Source organism: Apodemus sylvaticus, chromosome 1 (genome assembly GCF_947179515.1).
Source record: "Apodemus sylvaticus chromosome 1, mApoSyl1.1, whole genome shotgun sequence".
In the NCBI taxonomy this organism is placed as follows: domain Eukaryota; kingdom Metazoa; phylum Chordata; class Mammalia; order Rodentia; family Muridae; genus Apodemus; species Apodemus sylvaticus.
Genome location: NC_067472.1, coordinates 138,238,633 through 138,261,773, shown reverse-complemented (window position 1 = coordinate 138,261,773; position 23,141 = coordinate 138,238,633). Strand labels below are relative to the sequence as shown.

Below are 23,141 nucleotides of genomic sequence, written 5' to 3'. Positions count from 1 at the left end.
CATAAGTCACTCACATGAAAATGAAATTGGTCCCAACATTTATTCAATAAGCACTTGTCTTGTAGATAATCCACTGCAGAGTGCTTTTGACATATAAGGATTTAATTTCTGTTGGACAAGTTATTAGTACAACACATTTAAGCTAACCACCTACGATGAGGTTCCTGAGATCTCTAACAACCTTAAATGCTCATTGCAAAAAAGAGTCTGTCTGAGAGAGGGGGACACTTTTTGAGAATTCATAGTTTGCATGTGCATACACAAGCAGCACAGGCAGCAAGCATGTTTGTGCATGCACACAGACAACTCCCTCCTTCATATGACCACATTCTTCAGTGCTGCTGAAAAGAACTCTCCCATTACACAGATGTATCTTAACTTTCCAAAAATGAGAATATACAGACTTTTCATTTCAGAAAGATTTTTAAAGTACACAAGAAAAGAAAAAGCCACTCAGATTCATTTTCTCTGTGAGACCAAGTCTATAATGAAGCAGAAAGTAATTCTAGAAAACACTTAGGTACCATCCAAAATCAAGCCCCCCCACCCCAATACGTCACAGGAACACTAAACTCGCAGGTAGCTACAGGATGTTGTCAGAGAGTAAATGCAATTTAAGTAAGTTGGTGTACCTTAAAATGATCATTTTTATTTCCCAGTTTGAAGGGTGCTCTTTCAGCAGACTCAGAGAAAGGAGGGGGATTCCAATCTAAGGACTGACTAACCATCTTGGGAAAAGATGACTGTTCTCACTTCTTTTTCCTAATGGTCTCTCCTTATTCCAGACTCCCCCCACCCCACACACACACATGAAATTTAGCATCATAGTTCAGAATAATAAATTGCATCTGAAATCTGAATACAAATAGATTGTATAGCCTTCCCCCTTTCTCTCACCCTCTCAATGCACAGCCACTCTTTATTTGTATAGCTTCCACTTTCTAAGGACAGACACAATCAGAGTCCAATCAATGGCTGTCAGAACTGAATCTATGCAATTTTAATTTGTAAAAAAAAAAAAAAAAAAAAGTTGTTGGTGGCTAACCTTATGGGGAGACTGGGTATCCCTGAGCAAAACAAAATCTTGGAGAGTTCTCCCTGAGAAATGATCTTACACATGAGCAGGAAATTCAAGCAAGAAAGGCTAATTGAATAGAGAGAGAGAGAATTAGGTTAAAAAATAGAGTACAATCTAGTATCACGTTCTCACTAGTGTAACTTGAAATGAAGGTGTCTTCGAGTCGCCAGCGATGCCAGAGCGTTTAGATGTCGGCCACAGATGGGAACACCTATTGAAATGTGTCTGAGGAAGATTAATAGGGCTTGTCACTGTTGGGAAAGCACTGCCTGCCTGTAACTTTCCACAAGCCCAAGATGAATTACCGATGAATGCTCACTTATCAACCCCATCACTACCGTTCGACACTAAATCAAATTGAGAAGTTATCTGCAATCAGAAAATTTCTTTTTAAAATAGACGTATACCTTTAAGCCCCAACTCCTTAATAATCCCACTCACAAAACAACCCCCGCAACCCCCAGCCCTAGGTGCTTCTTCCTTGGCTTATGCTGAATTATAGCTCAATAATGAATATATTTTTAAAGTTCACACACAAACGGACATCTGGTCAGACTGAAAAGTTTGACAGCATTTTAATGAGTATGAAGGCTTCTTGGAAATCATCGTTTAATATTTCGGCAAATGCGTTCTCTTTTACTTTTTAGATTCCCCCAGCACCCTTAATGGAAAATAAACATGAGAGTGGATTTGACGTTGTAAACCCTGTGACTGCACGGTTATCTAATGATCTCCAATAATGAAATTATGAGAATTTTGAGTTTAGGAAGATAACAGAAGAACAAGATTAAATGGATAATGGTGAGAGATAGTCATGCATGGGTTTTTAATGGTTTAGTGATGCTGCATATAGCTCATTTGGGGGATATGGTGAGACCTCTATTGGTTTACACATGTAGTCTATGATTGAGCTAAACTCAGTCCCCACCCACACAGCCGTATCACCTCTCTTCTTAAGCAGCATCTCACTAGGCCACTATGCAGTCCTGGCTGGCCTGAAACTCAGAGACCCTCCTGCCTCTGTCTTACTGCTGCTGTGATTAAAGGTCTGAGCCACCACTCCCAACCTCCAGGTCTCATTTTTAAGGCGATTTATTTCAGAAGCAAGGGAGAGTCATTATCCCCTTTTATTATTTATCAATTCTGAGCATCTAGAGTCTTTCCAACCTCGGACTCATTATATTTTAATAAAACCACTCACTGTTGTATTTTGTAGGGCCCTTCCTATTTGCAGAGTGCCTTCTTACTCACGCGGGGTTCATTTCATGTCTATTGAGATTCCATGCTGGCAGAATTTTTTTTTTTTTAAGTTTCCATTTTGCTGATGAATAAACTGAGGCTGGGTTGTTTAAAGTCGGGGGAGGGGCAGTCGATGGAAACAGAATTGGAAGTTATGTCACTGTGTCTTTTAGTTTTCATTGTTTTTTTTTTCCCCATTCTGAGTCATTATGTAGAGATCAAAAATGGTGACAGTGCTAATTGTAGCTAACATCCAATACATACTACACCAATACATACATGAACACTAACATGCTATTTTATCTCTGCACAATTTTCTTCTTTGATATACTGGTATTATTTCAATAACCCAAGAGAACAAAATGAGGCTTCTGGATTTTAGGACTTGTCTAAAACTCACATTGCAGGAAACTGGGGACGGTGCGAAGGTCCTTATGGTAACCTATCCTAAGTCCTGGTGTTTAGTTGTGAGAAGCCTTGAATTACACTAAGTGGGACCAAAACATCTCCATTCTTATCCAAATATGCAAATGTCTCAGATTCCAAGGCAGTGCAGAACAGTTCATGGGCTGGTTTCTTTGTCTTTACTTACTATTCATTTATGTATTTCATCTCAGTGTTTGGGATCAAACCCTAGGGCTTCACACTTGCAGAGAAAGGGATTTACCCCTGCCCAGCCCAGCCCAGGTAAAGTCCGGTTTTGCCAGTTACTCAGTATGTGGCTTCCATCCATTACATTGACCTTTATTGTCCTCTCAAAATTGGAATGATTAGATTCAATGTACCAGACTATGATGTACCAGACTTTCCTCTTTCCTGAGAGCGAGGAGAGGAACCAAGAAGCAGGAATCATGTCTGAGGTGAGGCCTAGGCCAGAGTGGCAGTTTTGCCATCCTGGACACTGTCAGTAAATAGCTCAGCTCTTTAAGAAGTTCTGCTTGTGTCTCTGTCTCTGTCTCTGTTATCTTTCTCTATCTATCTATCTATCTATCTATCTATCTATCTATCTATCTATCTATCTATTTGTCTATCTATCTATCTATCTATCTATCTGTCTGTCTGTCTGTCTGTCTGTCTATCTATCTGTCTATCTATCTATCTATCTATCTATCTATCTATCTATCTATCTATCTGTTTGTCTATCTATCTGTCTGTCTATCTATCTATCTATCTGTCTATCTATCTATCTATCTGTCTGTCTGTCTGTCTGTCTGTCTATCTATCTGTCTATCTGTCTGTCTGTCTATCTATCTATCTATCTATCTATCTATCTATGTACCTCGCCTCTAAAGAACACGGAATAGCCATTCCTCCATACCTTCTGGAGATGGACCAAGACCCATGCATGCTCAGGTGCCTTTCCCAAAAGAGCATGGTATTTGTCTGCAATTTACACATAGCCTCTGCTTATTTGGAATCAGCTCCAAATTCTTCATGATCCTTAATCCAATAAAATTCTTCAGCAGAGAGTTATACTATATAGTTTAGGAAATAAACATGTTGTCCTTCCTTCTTTCCTCCCCTTCCTCCTTCCCTCCCTCCCCTCTTCCTATCTGTCTTTATTTTCAGACAAGGAGTCAGTTTCAGACTGGCCTCTAATTCATGATCCTCTGCCCTGGGCCCCCTGAATGTACCAGACTTAATATGTTAAAGTTACATTTTGAACTTTGGTTGTTTGAACTCTGTGCTAGAGTGGGTTAACAAACTCTAAGCAGGGAAGTTTGCTTAGAGCACCACATCATTTAAAATGGTAAGGAAAACCTTTGGCTGCTTTATTTTCCAGACAGAATTAAGAAGACTCCAGGTCTGGACAAGGGTGGGGGAATTTACTCATCTAATTGGTTACAACACTGACATGAACCCCTTTTCTCTTGGTCCCCAAACCATAAAGCAGTATGTCTCTGTAAATATCATTCCCCACTATGCTTCCTGTTCAACCAGTACCCATGGTTATTTCTGTATTATAACGTGTTTGTGAATGTCGAGAGAGAGAGGGAGAGAGAGAGAGAGAGGGGATACTTTTAAGTTGTTACTGATTGTAAGAAGAAGAAAAATTTCTAAGTCTCTGTCACAATCATTTCTTGCAAAACTTACAAAGCTAACAAGCTAGATAGCTGGAGCCTTGGTAAGAAATTCTACAGAAAGAAAGCTTTGTCAACAAGGTGTGGCAGTACATTCCTGCCAATCCAGCAAGGCTCCTGAAGTGGAGAGAGAGAGATCAGCAGATCAAGGTCACCTCCTCAGCCATACTGCAAGCTCCTAGCCAACCGGGCTACCTGAGACCTTTGTGTGCAAAAGCAAATAAGTAAGTAAAAAATAATCTCTAATTTCTATTAGATCTCAAAACTGCTCCATCCATTTGGCATTTGTTGCAGCTCTCCTCTGTTCCCCAGGAAGACAAGCATACCTTTTACGTTTTCCCTTTTCCCTGTCCCACGTTGTCTTTGCTTGGTCATTGCTTGCTTTGGGAAAACCTGTCTGGGTTTAATCAGAAGTTACAAGACAAAATGTGCATTATTAAGAAATATAAATATTTTCAGAAGCAATTAAAGGGATGAAAGATTGATTCAGCCTGTAGATTAGAAGTAATTTGAAGCGTCTTGTTCTAAGGAGAGCTACTGGGATCTAAAGTCAGGAGCGGCCTGGCTGCCGATTAGAAACCCCAAAGCTTTCCAGTAATCTGTCAGTGATTCTCATTCATGACATATCCAGACACCTTTTTTTTTTTTTTTTTTTTTTTTTTTTTTTTTTTTTTTTGCTTGCCAATCTTTGGGTTAAAATTCCTTCCTTACTCCCCTTAGGGACTTGTAATAGTCACCTTTGAGAGATCATGACTAATTCTTTCTCCTCTTGAGCTTTTAGAAGGGAGTATCTCCCTTTTCACAACTCGGAAGTTGGCTTAGCATTAACTTTCATAAGAACATGTTGGCCTGGAGGCGTCTGTATTACAATTTCTTTCTTGGCTTAATAAAAGGTATCACATTATCTACCTGGTCAATCTCTATTGGCTTTCAAAATTGAGACATGGAAAAACCTAATAAGCCTCATTAAGATATCTGCTTTTTTAAAAAAGGCAGTCTCATTTAGCGCATTACTCAACAGAGCTGGGTGGCTGGGATTCGATACAGGTATTCCTAATTTGGTAGTTCTAAAGAAAAGAAAACGGTGGGGGAGGGGAGGACTGGTGCCTAATAAGTACGTGGAATTTTAATACGCAAGGGATCAAAACCTGATTGTTGTATTTTGTTTTTATTTTCTTTCTTTCTTCCTTTTAATCCCACCTTTTGTCTCCATGGCTTGATTTCCTTGAGATGCTTCACCCATCCACAGCTGGAAGTCCAGAGAGGACCAAAAATGTCTTTAAAATCAACACAAGTCCGGGAGCCTGAGAGAACAAGTTTTCCTTTGTAGTGGGGATAGTATTATTTGCTGTAGGTTTTTTGATATACATTCTAAATTAGGCCTGCAAAGGCATGCTTCATCTTTAATTCATCACTCTCAGCTGAAAGAGATTAGCAATGTCTAGCACGCACCCCTCGTATGGTGCTGACCTCATCAAGTATGGCCTGAAATTAATTAGCCTCATTCATTCCAAATGGAAAAGGATAATGGAGCAGCGTCTTAGCGATGACCATCACACATTGTATGCAGCATATTTAAAAGGCCTCTATTTTCAAACCATGTAGATTAAAATTCTTTCCAGAGCTCACAATATGCCTGCGTTATCAAGGACCTAGAAGAGAACCCAGTTGGTTTTGTGCATAGCACCGTGTGCCTGTGGAGTGGTGCATGTGGGCTTGTGAGTTATGTGAGTCTTTTCCCTGTTCTTCTTAGCTATGTCCCCTCTCAGCTGGTTTGTTCTCCAGAATCACACCTGGAGTACTTGACTAGCAAACAAACAAACAAAAAAATTGACATTCAATCCTGTGTTAAAGGATCTGGTAGCCCAGAATGCTACATGCACATTTTTTGATTGCCAGTAAGAAGAAAATTCCAGAAGAAAGGCTGCAGCTATTTTTTCACCAAGATTCTAGTTGGTTTCCAATTTGGACACAGAAGAGCCCCTTAAAGAGATAGTCAACTCTTATGAGTTATTTTTGAGCTTTCAATGTCTTTTCCCAGTCTTTACTGTTTTGATCGTATTTTAAAATATGACCGAGGATCATGCTAGAAGACTAAATCCCTTCAATTTACCATCTTACTAAGATTAGCTGATTTTATTTTCCCTTCTGGGGATTGACTAAGAGAGGCCAAATTTTTGAATATCAAAACTGCTTTCTTTTAGAGCCAAAAAAAGTCTTGACTAGAGTTCTTTGGGATCCTCAAAGACACTGTAAAATTTATTTTTATGAAGAGTAGTTTGGGAGTATAGATCAGAAGAAGAAGGAGGAGCCCGTGATTTTTGTGTTTTGAGTTTTTAATTTTTAAATAGTATAAAATACAGTCAGTTTCTGAAAAGGTATCAGTGGTATTTCAGGGGCTAGCATCTTTATACAATGCACATTTCTTAAGAAAAGAATTATCCCAGAATAACTTTGGTGAAGGAGAGAAATAGATCTTCACTGTAATTTAGCAGCAAAGCTTCCATTCAACTTCAGGAATCAAACATGTAGGGCTGGAGAGATGGCTCAGCTGTCAAGAGCACTGCTCTTCCGAAGGTCCTGAGTTCAAATCCCAGCAACCACATGGTGGCTCACAACTGTCTGAAACAAGATCTGACACCCTCTTCTGGTGTGTCTGAAGACATCTACAGTGTATTTACATAAAATAAATAAATACATCTTTTAAAAAAAAGAATCAAAATTGTAGTTTTAGGGAAATAATCTTTTCAGGGCTCTTTGATGTTCTAAAGCTTTGTACATGTCGTTTAAGATTAGTTTATCTTACGATACAGAAAACATTGGAAGTAGGCTTCGCTTCTGTTTATAGACAGAAGAGGAGTTGTTGCTCATCGCTACACAAGAAGCTCCCGTTATGTCATGGTCAGTGCGCAGTCTCTGTGCAGAAGCTCACCAACTAGGAACTGTGAACCTATCATTCGGATGTAAAGGATTTACCCTTATATATTCCCAATCGTCTAGTGTATGATTGGAGGAAATTTGCCAGCGTAAAATCTAGGGGGGATGAGACGTGAAAAACAAAGATGGAGTAACTCATACACATTTGATTCTAACTCATACACATTTGATTTTAAAGGCACAGTTAAACAGAACCTGGGATGAGCAGTGATATACTATGGAACCTCAAAGGGTGAGCTCATTGGACAAATTACAAATTATCCTCTAGTCCATTTGGAAATGCCTGGGCAAATAAATGTGATTGTAAATAAAAGGAGATGTTCTCCAGCCGTAGTGAGTCATTGAAACATATGCTCTATGCTGTGTTTTCTGAACAGTAGAACTGGTGTTATACTTACTATTGAGCCGAGGGGATTGGAGCATTCTGTACACTGTAGTTTGTGTACATAAAGCATCTCTCATACTTCTTTTAAGAGAGTATATTTTTTTAGTCAACAGAGGTAAAGATAGCAGCCACGCTCTAAACATAAGGACTGGCTATGTGAAATGTGAGTCCCTTCCAATGAAAAACTCACAGTAGGCTTCAGGCTGAAGATCCATGCGGAACCACACATTGTTACTGTTCAGGCATTTGAAAGTGGAAGAGAGGGCCATTAAAATTCAAGTGAGCTTTTCCAATCCACAGGTGCACTCAGTAATGTGGGGGTAAGCTGCAGTTGTTGTCTGGGTTCACGATGAAACTTTGAGGTTGCTTTAGCTATTGATGTCTACAGGATAGGTTAGGCTAGCCAGAACTGGACTGGTGTTTTGTGAATATGCCTTATTTTGTCTTCCTTGACACTCATTGGGAGATGGTGGCTAGAAGAATGGTATATATGAAGAGACTGTCAGTGACAGATGTGGGAACAGCCAAAGAGGAGCACCCAGAGAGAAAGTCATAGTCTTTGGGTTGCTAAATATCATGTCATTTTGTGTCTGAACCCAGGACTTTGCACATGCCTTGGTGATTGCTCTGCCACAGAGCAGAGTCTCCAGTCCGCAGAACATTTTTTTAGTAAGGGGAACATGGATGACAAATTATCGGCTACCATCTCCAGGGTACTAAATAAGCAAAGGCTCTCCACTAAGCTGTGGAGTAAGGTAACTCAGTTTCTCACCACAGTGCGAGGCAGGCATTCCTGTTTGCACTCCTCAGGTGAAGGCGATAGAGCACAGGGATGCTATACAAGTCGTTCAAGATCACACTTATAAAAATGACCTACTTCAGCAATGTCCTGTTTTGTCTCTCAGTGCTTATGTCCAATGCTAGACTGCTCATCAAAATAAAATGTAGTTGTGGTGTTTGCAAAACAGACTGCAATGGACTATGTATGAGGGAATTAACTTCCCATTTCTGGACAACCAAAGGCAGTAGGAAGAATTGAGGAGAATTTGGGGGTCGTCGGGGACCTTAGCAAAAAGAAAGTGTCCCATCTCATCATCTCATCTTCTTATCCCTCAGGTCAGAAGGACTTGGCTTCCCAATCCTCCAATGAACCTTGATCTTCCACCTAGCAAGCTGGATTAGTTAGATACATGATTTGAGAGAGAGCAGTTGGGGGGAGGAAGGGGGTGAAAGAGAGGGAGGTAGGAAGAGAGAGAGAGACAGACAGACAGACAGACAGACAGACAGACAGACAAAGAAGACTGGAAAGTGTAATGGCATTTAAAGAAAAAGGTTTAAAAAGGTCACAGCAAGAGATTGACTTGGAAGGAAAGATCAGAAGGAGAGAATCGGCAGACTGTCTAAACAATATTCAACAGAGTTTGGCTACACACTCTGGTGAGATTCAGAAGAAAATGTGACCAGGGAAGTTTTGAAGAAGCAGGAAGGAGAGACTAAGAGGGGAAAAAAGAAAAGAACAAGCAATCAAGCAAACAAACAAGCAAACAAACAAGCAAACAAACAAATTAAAAGCACTCTGAGTCTGAGATTTTATCACTGCTTTTTTTGTCACAAAGAAAGCTGTCCTTCCTCCTACCCACCCATCCCCGCCCCCTTTTCCTACTGAAGTTTAAGCTAATGGATTTCCTAGTATAAAGAAGTTTCATCCCTTGTGCTGTGTAGGTTGCAGCTTTAGCTGGCCTATCAAATGTGCTTTACAAAATGCTTTCTCTCTTATAGTGATAGGTTGCACTGAATTTGCAAGGTGTATGTAATTACCTCTGCAGATATGGAACTAGGGCTCAGAGCTTATGGAGTCAGCCCTCCACCTGACAGCCCAAATCATTTTAAAAAGTCCTTCCCAGTCTTTTCCCACACTGTCTTCCTCACACAGTGATGCCGCTGAAACCTGAAAATGACGCCACAGAACAACCAGCTAAAGTCCAAGTCAAGATGGCGCACACTGGTCTAACATGCTGGGCTGGAGTTCCGGCTTGCTGTGAACCTTGCTGTTGTCTTGCCACTGTCGGTGTTCTTCAGTCTGCACAGCTTAGGCAAAAACTATTTGGATACACACTTCTTGTCTGCCGGGACTGGGGGAACAACGAGAGAAAGGTAGGCGACCTTAAGGAAAGAAAGTGGAGCAAGGAGCAAGGAGGCTCCAACAGCCACCTGAGTCTTCGCTTCACCAGGGGTCGTAGTGCTGGCGAAAAGGTTGAATTAACACCCCAAACTGTTCCTCTGCCACTTGAGGCCAAATTCCAGATTCCTTCAAAAGCATGAAAAGCCCCTATCTGGAAAGGGGCAACTGCATTTGGGAGCAATTACCCAGATTAGGAGGCCACAGCGATCTGTTTACACTCTGTAGCCCAGGGCCCCTTGGCTCTGCTCCATAAGCAGGAGATTGTAAATGGCAAGGAATTTCAGCCTAACGTTGACTTCCCTCTTGACCTGTGTGTCCGAGCCAGAGACAAGCAGATAGAAAGCCCGGTTGTCACTTGCAAGCAAGTGTCCAAGCAAGTAGGACAGAGAACATTGTGTTCCAGGTAAAAGAGTTGACACAGGGGTCCCCCTGAAGTGAAGATACGGGTAAGGTCCCGCTGTAACTGTTGTGTCAGGATGCAGTTATTCAGGTGGATGCTCCTCAAAATGATTTTTTGGGGAACAAATTAGGAAGTAACATTTCCCTGACATCTTCTGCTTAATTACTACAATTCCATTTAACTTTGCTTTTGAATACGTTACAGGTCACCATGCAAACTGTGCCAATGTAAGTGTTTTTAAAAATAGGTGGCAAACCATGGGGCTCATTGCACCGGCTGGCAGGCCAGGGCATCTTTCCTTGGCTTCTGGAATAAATGAAAAAATCTCAGTTAGTTATTGCCCTGAGTGCCAGTGTAGTGTTTCTTTCTCTGGTTCTGGATTATCGCTTTTGTTTCTGATTTTTAAATAAACTAGATAGGTGACAAGCTAAATTTGTGCACAGCTACTAGCTGTCCCCAATGGTGGTGGCAGTGTCCATGCTTCTGGCTTTTACTCTGGCCATTGGTTTACTGTTGCTAAGACTAGAATCCAGCCTTAAACAATTGAGAGATGGCAGACTGTGTCTTTGCAGTTGTTATTTGTTTGTTTTTGTTTTTGTTCTTTGTTTTTTTGTTTTGTTTTGTTTTGTTTTTTTGTTTTGGTTTATCGAGACAGGGTTTCTCTGTGTAGCCTTGGCTGTCCTGGAACTCACTCTGTAGACCAGGCTGGCCTTGAACTCAGAAATCTGCCTGCCTCTGCCTCCCAAGTGCTGGGATTAAAGGCGTGCGCCACCACTGCCCGGCTGCAGTTGCTATTTGTAATTCGTTTTTTTCCGAGGAATGTATTTTTGTGTGTGTGTCAAATAAAAGAACACTAGGCCTTAAAAAAAAAAAAAGCAGGTGGCAAATACGAAGATTTTAATTTTCATTACTTTTTTTTTTTTTTTTTTTTTTTTTTTTGGAGACAAGGTCTCATCTCGCGTGGCACTGGCTCTCCTAGAACTTGCTCTGCAGACCGAGAAGACTTGAACTCACAGAGCTAGGCCTGCTTCCGCCTCCCAAGTGCCCAGACTAAGGGTGTACACCACAGTGCTTGGCAAATACATATATCTTGGCCAAAATAGAACCAAAATAGAACAGTTGATCTAAACTCTGAAGTCAGCAGTGGTTAAACTGTATGAGACTGAGACGCAGGTTCCTCCCCCTTTAGAGGACAAACTGTACTCATTTTTCATATCTTTGGTAATTTTAAAATTGTTTGAAGGTACTTACCTTTTCTTAATGTAATCCTGAGGCTAGTGCCTTGACCTTGCTTGTTGAGATATGCACAGAGGTAAAGAACCCAGAAGAATATCCATCCTAGAAGAGCAGGCCTGCCAACCGGGGCAGGGCTGAGGAGACAGGAAGCGTCACCTGTGCCCAGGATATTTTAAAACCAGACCATACTAAATACCACTGGTAGACTGAGAAAATGGAAATAGTCCAGGAAGAGGCTGGATTCTTTTTTCTAAAGCTCCTTTCCCCTTCACCCCGGTAATTTTAAAAATCAGTAGCTTTTCTGCTGATATTTAAACATTTATTTTTTGTTCCAGGCATGGTGGTGTGTACCTTCAATCCCCAGCATTTGGAAGGCAGAGGCAGGCAGATCTCTGTGATTTCAAAGCCTGTCTAGTCCACACAGAAAGTTCCAGGTTAGCCATGCTTACAGAGGGTGAGTCTCAAACTGTGTGTGTGTGTGTGTGTGTGTGTGTTTCAGACAGAGGGGCAGGGGGAGGGGGTGAGGGTAGGAAAGGGGAGGGAGAGGGAGAGGGAATGAGGGTTAGAGGAGAGGGAACTTTTGGGACAGGCTTTCGCTTTCCACCTCATTGAATCCGCATCTCTCTTGTTTCTGTTACTACATTACGCACTGCTGGCTACATGGCTTCTGGGTGATTCTCCTGTCTCTGTTTTCCATCTCCCAGCAAGAGTGTTTGGGTTACAGTCCTATGCACATAGATTTTTACTCAGGGACTGAAATTAGATAGCCAAGCTTGCATGGCTAACAATTTTATCTGCTGAACCATCTCCCCAGCCTTCTAAAATCCTTTAAAGATGGACTTAGATGAGAAACTGGAGAGAGTGTGTGGCAAATAAGAGAGCTTCTTGCTCTGCACCTTCAACTTTTGGATCCAAGTTTAGTTCCAGCACCTATGAGCTCACAACTGCCTGCCACTGCGGCTCTAGGAGTAGCTTCTGATGCTGCTAACCTCCGCAGGCACTTGCACGCAAGTGCACGTATCCTCACACAGACACACATGCGTACACACAATTAAAAACCATAAAAATAGAACCTGAGCGAAGGAACTTAGAGTGAAGCTGTGATGTGGACTCTGAAGCATTTTGATCCCATCATCAGCGACACCGAAGGTAACTAAGAATGTATCACTCTAGTCCGACGTACAACTGCTCACAAACTCCTAATTTCTTCCATGTTGGATTTTTCTGATCCTGGCTTATCTCAACAATTTACTTTTTCTTTTCTTCTTCTTCTTCTTCTTTTTTTTTTACAAGGTCAGAGCCCCTGACATTCACAATTAGCTTCCAAATTAGCTTAGAAATGATAGTAAGCTCGCAGCTAAATGATACGGTGGCCACTGGGGACCAGACCAATTTCCTAGAATAAGGTTAGGACTGAGTTGTTGTGTGGTGATGTGTGGATGGCATCAAAGTGTGAGCAGGAATTCCTTGTGATACCAAAGATATGACCTACAGTTCTGCATGCTTATTGGCATGCTGACCTTCTTTTACCTGCAAATCAGATAATCTTTAATTAATGTTTTTGTTTGCATTTAAGGTTCTGTAACAATCAAGAGCACGTGGACACCTTCCAGTGGGAGGAGGCTTGTGGAGGGATATTGTTTCTGGTTCCTGCTGAAGCCAGAGTTCTGGAGATGAACAGCTGTTCAAGGAAATGAAGGTAGATTTTGTAAATTGACGATTCTAAGCAGGTAACATACGTGAGTGAAGGCCTGGACCAAGCCCACTAGATAGAGGGGAAGGCTTCCTCCCCCCACAGGCACCATTCTTAGAAAGGTTGTTTATTGATGGCTTTGGTTGCAAATGGGAGCAGAAATCATACTGGGTTGGATTCCATCCTCAGAGGCATCATTTTTATACTATTAGAGAAAATTTTCAATACTTACAGAAAACGGACATATTTCCTAACCCACTGTTTTTGTTTTACTGGATCCGTTTTCTGGATTCCCCCACACGACAAGGGCTGTTGCTTCTGTGAGTTGGTCTGCTATGCCACAGTATCTTAAAAGGTCTCCTGTAACAAATAAAATACTCAGAACTTCTGTGACTGTCACAGACAGTGTCCTGTTACTGGCTTTAAACAGAGCCCCTCATGCGGAAGAAGCCCTGTATCCTGGAGTCAGATGTCAATCATCCTGGGTATGTACAGGGGATTTAATGCTTTTAAGAATGTTTCATGTTTATCCCCATTAAATTTCAGTTTGCTTTGGATTTTTTGGGAGCTTTAAGAATCTATCACTCTCAACTTTTGTTGTTTTATAGACTGACTAGCACTCAGTTTTCCCTCCATAGTTTCACTCAATTACTGAACTAAATTTCGACCATATTGGGGATTCTGGAGTTTCTGAGACTATTATGGCAAAAATAAGTGTATACTTATTCTGTCAGCTCAGCTCATAAGTAGTGGTTAATAGAATCGTCTCCAACGTGAGATTTACTTCTGCTCAAGCTCCAGGCTTGCCAATGTGCCATGCATGTAGGCATCTTACTTTATTTGTGCCTCAGTTTCTTACCTGTAAAATGGAAACTTAGCAGAACTACCTCATGCTACCTTTATGGCATTATTATTATGATTAAATGAATTAACACATGCAAAGCACTTACATTAGTGCCTGAGACAGCATATGCATTATTTATTATAAGGATAAGATAGATTGAGACTGGTTCCGAAAAAGAAAGCAATGCCTTGTTTATAACTCTGTCCTCTGAAAGAAAAAGAAATGTATTTGCTGTCATTATGCTGAGGTTTTGAATGAATATATTTCCATAGGAGAAGCAGGAGGTAATATAATCAACTCTGTAGTTTCTAACCATAACAGATATTATGTGTTATAAACCAAGAAATCTTTGGCCAGAGGGACAGCTCAGTAGGGTAAAGGTTTTGTCTGTTAAGCCTGGTGAGCTGAGTTTGCTCCCTGAAACCAACATGGTGAAAGGAGAAAATAGATTCCCATGGCTTGTTTGACATTTTCCACACATGTACTATGGCACATGTGCGAATGCCTCCCCCCTCCCCCCCACCACACACACACACACACACACACACAGGAGAGGGAAAAAAAACTAACAATAAAGATGCAATTTTTGCCAAGAATGGAGAAGAGTGTTGAACATTAAGACCACCAGCAGGGACTCAGATATGCTAGGCAAGTCCTCTCCCATTGAGCTACAGCCCCAAAGCAAGTCCAAGGTGTTTCTACTGTGTTTCTATTCTGATGAGGAAACCAAAAAAGTCCCACATTCAAGTCTAGTCTAAACTCTGAGAAGGAGAACACATTCTGCTGAGCCTTTGCCCATAGCAAGCTGAGAAAACAAAAACAACAACAACAAAAGAGACGAACTAACAATTTAGGTATTTTTAATACAACAACAACAACAACAAAAAGAGCCGAATGAACATGCTTGTGTTTCATAGATCTTCACTTTGCATAAACTTCTGTACATTTCTTGGTCATAGGAAGACTCATTAAAGAATACATGCTTAGAAGGAAACTGTTTTAAGCATCGTCATCTATGTGATGCCTCTGCACAGTCCTCCCTTTCCACAGACACCAACGCTGAAGCCCCAACACTGGGAGTCCCTAAGTGAGTTCATGGCTATATGATTCCCGCCTCACTTTACTGCTCTATGTTAAATCAAGTTCTCATGAGGCTAGAAATTTCAGTCTTTTAGAAACATCTTTTGCAAGTGATCCTCTTTGAATGGTACATGCTTATTTAGATAGGTTGGGTATTTCCCCCGTTCTGTATCAGCACAGGGGAGCTCAACTAAAGTCAGCAGCCTTTGTTCCTTTGTGCGTGTTCAATAAGTACCCCCCTGGTGCACTCACCTGCTGCCCAACATGGGAGGAGCTTTTTCTGTGGGAGCAGAGGCCACAGGTAATGTGATCTGCAGTTGTTGTGTGGGTAACGTGCTAAGACTTTTGACAGCAGCCGTCTGAAAGGGGTGTAGCAAGTCATTTGAAATGTGTACACAGACGGCCCTATCCATTACACTCACCCATATCATACCCATAATCTCCAAGGGCAGAGATGCTATTACACTCGGCAGGCCAAGATCTTCTGTGCTTATGCACACACAGCTCCCACCGACTGTGCCGAGGAGGAGGAGGAGGAGTTACTTCAATGGGAGTTTTCAGCAGCATAAATTTAGCCCAGTTCAGTCGTGACCACAGCAGGCCTGGCTAGACAGAGAGACCTGGCTGTGTGTTAAAAAGGCTGAAGAAGAACAAAAAGGCTGCCAGGTTTCATAAGAAATGTTATCCTCAGAGCTTCGAGAACTGTAGCCGGATACTCAATACCCTGCTTCTCCTCCTCCTCCACCAGTCGGTTGGTATTCGAAGCACCTGAAACAGAGTGGACATTAAAAGAAAATGTCTACCATGCAGCAAGACTATACTGTAGCCTAGCTCATGATGTGTGGGTGGTGGTGGGGGAAGAACATTTATTTATCTATCAAATATAAAGAAAGAGACACCTTGGAAGCAATCACTTTTTTGGTTTTGTTTGTTTGAATCCATAAAACAAAAGCACAAAGCCTACAACCTCCACATTGCTTTGGGTGTTATATAGTATAAGTACTCTATAACACTCTATATAGTATAGGCTGCTCTCATGCTGATATGAGCCTAGGGGTTTCCAGTGTGCTTCCTGGGAAGTGTTTTAGGGCCTCAGATCGTATTGTCAAAATGATCAGACATTCCTGACCTCAAGCTTTGGTTGCAATAATATCAGGATGTAGCCCTAAGCCCTTGCCATTGCAACCCTCTAGGCTGTAAACATTCAAGTCCCATTTATTCCTGACCATATGAAAGTGGTACTTTGACAAGCAGAGCCTGGGTTTAAATCCCTGCTTTGTCCTCTGATAATTATATATCTTGGAGATGTTGCTTGACATCTGGAAGCCCCATTTTTTTTTCTCATCTGCATTCAGAAGTTGACAATAACTTATTCATGGTGGCACTGTGTGGAAGCCCTCAGAGGAAGGGACATGCTTTGGTGAATGGCTGCAGGCCACTGTTGAACATGTGTTGGGATACTTAGTAGACGTTCAGCAAAACTTCCCTTCTACACATCTGGAATTGGTACTCCTCCAGCTCTGTGGATAATAAGGAGAACACCACTTTAAAAACATATCCTAATTAGCAGTTAGACGCAGTGGGTACATACCTGTAATCTGAGCACTGGGGAGGCTGAAGCAGGAGCATCACTTTGAGTAACAGTGAGACCTTGTTTCAAAACACACAAGGCATCAAAAACAAACCACATAGTGAGGCAGGTGGTGCACTTAATCCTAGCACTGGAGAGGCAGGGGCAGATGGATCTCAGTGAGGCTGGTCTATAGAGTGAGTTTTAGGACAGCCAGAGCTACATAGTAAGCCTCTGGAAACAACATCAAATCAAACCAACACGCACTTCACACACACACACACACACACACACACACACACACACACACACACACAGGACAATTATTAAAGTTCATATGCAACTTTCTTCCTCTCTTCATTTTGATGAGATCAAAACCAGGAACAATTCTTTCAATCTTACAAAACTAGAATGCTTCATTATAATTAGTTTAGTAGTCAAAAACTACATCACTCCTTTTTCAACTTATGTTTTGCTCATTAAAAGCAAACCAAAGCAAATCAAAAGAGAGTCAACAATATGAATACCTTAGCTTGGAATCAGATTAATCACATGGTTAAAAAAATTCATTACTCTGGATGAAAATGTCCAAAAGGTACTCTAAACACATTAAAAAAAATGTGTTCTTGACTCAAAAGAAGGACAATAGGTTAATTTAAAAGATATGAATAATTCAACATAGAATCATGGGCTTCTTGCATAGTTTCTTATATCCAAGCCTTGCGTTATCATGGTCAGGGGAAACTGGTGTATGTAACTGAAACCTCTTTTCATAGATGCAGCCATGTATTCATGTATTTCTTTTAAAGAAGAAAGTAACAGCTAAAATGTTTGCAGAGAGCACTTTCAATGTGTGTGTGTGTGTGTGTGTGTGTGTGTGTGAGAGAGAGAGAGAGAGAGAGAGAGAGAGAGAGAGAGAGAGATATTTGTGATTGCAATGTAACAATTTCTATTTGTATAATAAAGTCAGAAGAAATGGGACAATTTGGACCTGCATGGTGGTTTAGCAGGTAAAACCTCCAAACCTAATGACCACGTGATGCGAGCTCTATCCCCAGGATCCCCCTGGTGGGAGGAAAGAACTGACTCCTGAGAACTGTCCACTTACCTCCCCACGAGTGTATGGTGTGAATGCCCCATACACACAACACTCACAAAATGAATAAATAAAATGTGCTTTTTTTTTAAAAAAAAAAGAAAAATGTTTACTATTAACATCAATTCAGGAGATCAATCAATCTCTAAATGGAAGATAAAGTGGATGTACTATATCCAAAACTAAGACTATGCATGTGATCCTAACACCAAGTTTACAGGCTACACATGTGATGCTAAGTTTAGTATTTCTATATTATAAACCAAGTATAAAAATATTAAAGTAGAAATCTGTATTTTATCTCTCACCTCACATCTATTCATTTCATGTTGCCTCTCAAGTTCTGGCTGAGTTTGTGATTGGTATCTTTAGTCTAAAAGAAACTCTTGACTATAGAGAAAGACAAGGCACTGTCCTGCTTTTCTGGTCACATTTTGCCCCGATTTGGGGTAGCACTTCCTTCTCCCTTGCCTGTGTGTAATATCACAGGACTGTGCTGGCTGTATCAAATTGATGTAGGACACTAAGCATTTTCTTAAAAATCAAATTTCCCGTGCAAACGGAACAGGACTAGCAATGTCAAAAAAGCATTATGGGAAAAGCGCCAGAGGTTGAGCTAAAATGCAGGCTGAACGCTTTGTGTCAGGGAGGAGGGGAAAGGGGTCAGGGAGGAGGGCTGAAGGAGAAAGCAGGGCAGCAGGAGAGGCATGGCGGAGAGGAGGGACCAAAATTAGAACAAGAGGCACTGTTTATTAATAACCTTACTGACCCACAGGCCCCTGACACAAAATACATTAAGGATTCTTGGGACACTCTGGCCTGTCACTCACAGGAGGAGCCAATAAAATGGTGCTGGAGACTGCAAACGTTCCGAGAACACATAAAGGAATAAGAAGAGGCACAGAGTTAGAAGCATAAAAATATCCTTGTGGTGCTTCACGATCGCCTTTCTTCCCCTCCAGCACCCTACTGGAGTCAGGACGTAGCCCAGGCTGGCCTTGAACTTTCCGCAGCCCTCTGACATGAGCCTCACGTTCCTGGGGTTGCAGTATCGCACCTGTGTGCCCAGTTTTCTTTGCATCACTTGTTTTTTTTTTTTTTTTTTACCTTGCTTTGTATGTACGAAGTGATTTCCATGCATTGAAACTTTTTATTTATGTAACTTTTGCCTGGCAGCTCTTTGGAGTTTTAAATCACACATTTAAAAATGCAATCTTGGGTTTATTATTAATATCTAACATTACTATGTAATCCCAGTGCTCAGGAGGCTGAGGTAGGAAGATTGCTCACAATTCAAGGCCAGCCTCACAGACAGTCAGTTCCAGGTCTCAAAAAATTCAACCAATTGATCATATATATCCATGGCACAATTTTAAATCTTTTAGCCCTTCTCTGTCTAATGTTGGGAACCCTGTCCTGTCTGAGCATTTAGCTGTTGACACACCTATGCGTACTCATGAATGTTAACAGCCTTCTGCTCTTCTCTCTGTTTTGGGGGCTGACTAGGCTCTGTGGGTCTCAGGGTGAGGTCATGTGAACCTGTTTTTTCTTTTTAGCATGTTTAGAGCAGGTCTTTTTTTTTTTTTTTTTTTTTTTTTTTTTTTTTTTTTTTTTTTTTTGTCTTTGGGAGCCTTTTGAGTCTCCTAGTTCTCCAATGTCCGTTTGTTATGGTCCTGAAGTAAGAGTCCATTTAATAAAATGACTTCTCTAAGAGCTGTGTGCTAGTGGTTCTCTTTCTGTCTCTATATTTCATCTTCTCATCTTTTTCCCTTCACATTCCCCCAGCACTTCCCTTTTTGTTAAGTACCCTTTCCTATCTGGTAAGGTTCTCCTCACTGAGCAGTTTCCTGAGAGTTATGCCCCTGTGTGTTACTCTTTAAGACCATGCTAAACTCAAAATGTGAGAGAATACATTTGTACATTTGTGTTGGCAGTCTAAGGTTTCCAATTTTGAGTTCTCTTGTGCAGAAATAAATCACATTCTTATTTATCTTTTGATATGACCTTCTATACATTTAGTTTCTTCTTCTTCTTCTTCTTCTTCTTCTTCTTCTTCTTCTTCTTCTTCTTCTTCTTCTTCTTCTTCCTCTTCCTCTTCCTCTTCCTCCTCCTCCTCCTCTTCTTCTTTCTTCTCCTCCTTCTCTTCTACCGTCTTTTTCATAAGATGGTCTTACATTCCATGCTTTCCCATATGTAATTTTTCTATTATATTTTCTGGAAAAAGTTATTTGTTTACATATTTGCCATTTGACTGGTTCCTTACGCAAATAATTAGCTAATTTTGGTTCTTTTTAAGTTGTCTAGACAGACAATATTACCCATAGACAGTGATTTTTCTGTTCTTCCTACTCCCTAAAAAATGTACTTTCCTTATTTGTTTCCTATCTTACTTCAAGGCAAGAACCCCTATGCTATTTAAAGTATTCCTTATTGGAAGTGCCTCTAAGAGTTGCATATTTCACTAGCAAGAATGCAGTCCCAAACACATTGTGCTTTGGGCTGGTCTTGTGTTGGATATTTCCCCCCCACGCACACCATTTAACTTTACATCTCCCTTCCTTAGTCTTCAGTTTGTCGGTCTTCACATTGGAAGCCTCCTGGGACATTTTTCTAAATATTGAATAAGTGTGCCCTTTTCTACTTGAGTGTTCTCTGGATATGGGGATAGATGTCTCCTGCATGGATCATCCACTCTACTTTCAGGCCTACACAGCCATCGTTCCCCGGCAGCAGAGCGCTCCTTTAATTCTCAGGCAGTAAAGATCTGAGCTGCTCGTGTTTTATTTCATGCAACACCACCAGGCTATTTTCTGCCAACTGAAAAGTTAGTGTCTTGCATAAGATTTTTTATATTTTCACATTTTAAGGAAATGCTAAACTATTTTTTCTCACTTAGAAATTATCATTTCATTTGAATTTGCTGACTTTTTGCCAGAGGGAAGTAAAAATAACCCAGTTTTGCATATGCCAAGCAAAAAGAATTGGTTCCATGGATTTAGGTTGGTTAAAACAATAACCGAGAAGAGGCCGAGGGAGGAAATAGACTCCTACAGCATCAGCTTCTGACAAAGCTGGAGTACCTATGTCAAAACAGGTTGTTGGATGCCTCTTGAGTGGGCAGGGCCTAATGATGGGGGGGGGGGACCTTGAGCATGTCATGGTGTCACCCTCTGCCTGCATGTCTTCACCTACAAATTGTGAGATAATGCAAGAACTCCCATTAAGCATTTAGTTTGACACATGTCACCCAGCACACACTTACTACAGTGACTGTTAAGACTATTGGATTTGAAGGCAGGTACGTGGATGGTATTTTAGTGAACAAATGGAAAGTGAAGACCCTTCTCCTTCATGACCCCTCCCTTCATAGAGCCAATTCCACATATACTCAAGAGTTTTACCATTTAGGTAACAGAAAGAGATGTAGTGAGGGTTTGACTTAAACTTCTACCCAACATAGGAGGTAGTTTTATTCCTTCTCTGCAGCCTGTCCATTTTCCTTGGGCCTAGCTCATTGTTTCATATTGCCAAAGCAAGCCTTTTTTGCTCATGGAGACACAGCTTTCCTCCAAAGAAGACATTTTGATAATGGCTGAGGCGGGGTGGGGTGGGGGTTGGGTGTCTATTAAATCACTGTGCCCATGTGCCTAGAGTTTAAGAAACTTGTCAGCATGCCTTAATCTCTCCAATTTGTTAGCCCAGGGAAACACCCCTATTAGTAATGAAACTTAGACCCTAAGGAGAAAGGATATGACCTTTTTCCTGTCTTTCCCTACATAAAGATCGAAATCTACATTAAAAAAAAAACGTGGTGGGAGGTAACTGTATTATTATTGTTTAAAATTAATTATCCTTTGCTCCATATTTTACCTTGTTTATTTTATCTGTCCTGCTTTCCCCGAGGGGTAGACTCGAGGCCCCCATTTGGTTTTTATTAGTGTAATCAGTTAATAGCTGTTCTATAATGCTTTACTTATTGTGCTAATTTTCTGTAGTTATGTCCTGAGGCAGTTTCCTGGAAGACCACATTTTAAAAAAAAAATCAAAACAAAACAACCCCCAAACCCCTAGCTTCTTCTTTAATGGGTTTGGTTACCACTTATAACTTCAGCTCAGATTATTGAACACTGTTGGTCTACAAAGGTCCTGAAAATACATTTAGATTGTAGCTAGTATTTTAAAAGTACGTCTGTGCATAAATGTATGAATGTGCAGCCTATGTAAACCCTAATGTCTGCACTGACTTCGGTATGATATATCAGCTCCTTGAATTCAATTATACACATATGTGTCTCACTTCCAGGGCCTAGGACAAGAGTGTTCACTGCTATTCTGAGATTTTTGCGGCAATGTGCCCCGTGTGAGTTTTGATATTTACAGGACTAGTCCTTAAATATAAATGGATCTTCATAGCAGACTACGTTGACAAACTCACCTGAAGGATAACTCAGGAAATATTTTCCTATATGCAATAGATTATGCCCTCCCATTACTCACATCCTGAGTTAGATAAAAATCATCCTCAAAGTGAATACCACACATTCTAGGTCTACGGCAAGGATCTCAGATGAGTAAATTTGCTGCCTCTGGCTCTGGTTGCTCTGTGTAGTGGCCCAGTGCAGATGATAGGGTCTATATCAGATACTTAGGGTTCAGTCTCTGGCAATGATCAGAAATCCACACAAAACACGCTTTCATCAAGGCTTTAAAGTGTCCAATCAGTCTTTATGTGACATGCTGGTTATGAAAACTGAATCATGTTTTGTTTCTATCTTGGAACATTTGTGCATACAAGATGAACTGTGTTCTGGATGAGTCTAAAGGGAGCTTGGTTTGTTTGTTGTATACCTTGGACCACATATTTACCACAGCTGTGTTTTGTTTGTGACTTGCCACATGAAATTAAGTGTAGGACTTTTCACCTGTGGCATCACATCAGTGCTCAAAACGTTCTGGAGTTTGGAGCAATCCAGACTTTAGATTTTTGAGTAATAGAGGTGCAATCTGAAGTAAATCTGTGCTTAAGTTAAATCCAAAGTAAAATTCTAGGTTAAGAACTGTGCTGACTAGACATTTGCTAGCTTGACCCAAGCTATGGTCATCATGGAAGAAAGAACTTCACTTGGGATAATGCCTCCACTTGTCGGCAAATCTGTAGGATGTTTTCTTGATAAATGATTGAGGTAGGAAGTTCCCAGTCCACTGTGGGTGGTGTCTCCCTAGGCAAGCAGTCCTGGGCTGTATAAAATGCAACCTGAGGGGCTGGAAAGAGAGCTCGGCAGTTTAGTGAACTTGTTGCTTTTGCAGAGGACCCAGATTC

General features: G+C 41.0%; 1 long non-coding RNA gene across 3 annotated transcripts in view; it reads left to right on the top strand.

Annotated features, from left to right (window-relative positions):
• The window catches only part of LOC127667629 (uncharacterized), a 135,860-nt gene that overhangs the window by 11,019 nt on the left and 101,700 nt on the right, over positions 1-23,141 (top strand). For all 3 annotated transcript variants that reach the window (XR_007973904.1, XR_007973905.1, XR_007973907.1), the window contains exons 2-5: positions 9,654-9,874; positions 11,874-11,972; positions 13,115-13,237; positions 15,035-15,162. This is a non-coding gene — a long non-coding RNA (uncharacterized LOC127667629). The remainder of the gene's footprint in view (positions 1-9,653; positions 9,875-11,873; positions 11,973-13,114; positions 13,238-15,034; positions 15,163-23,141) is intronic.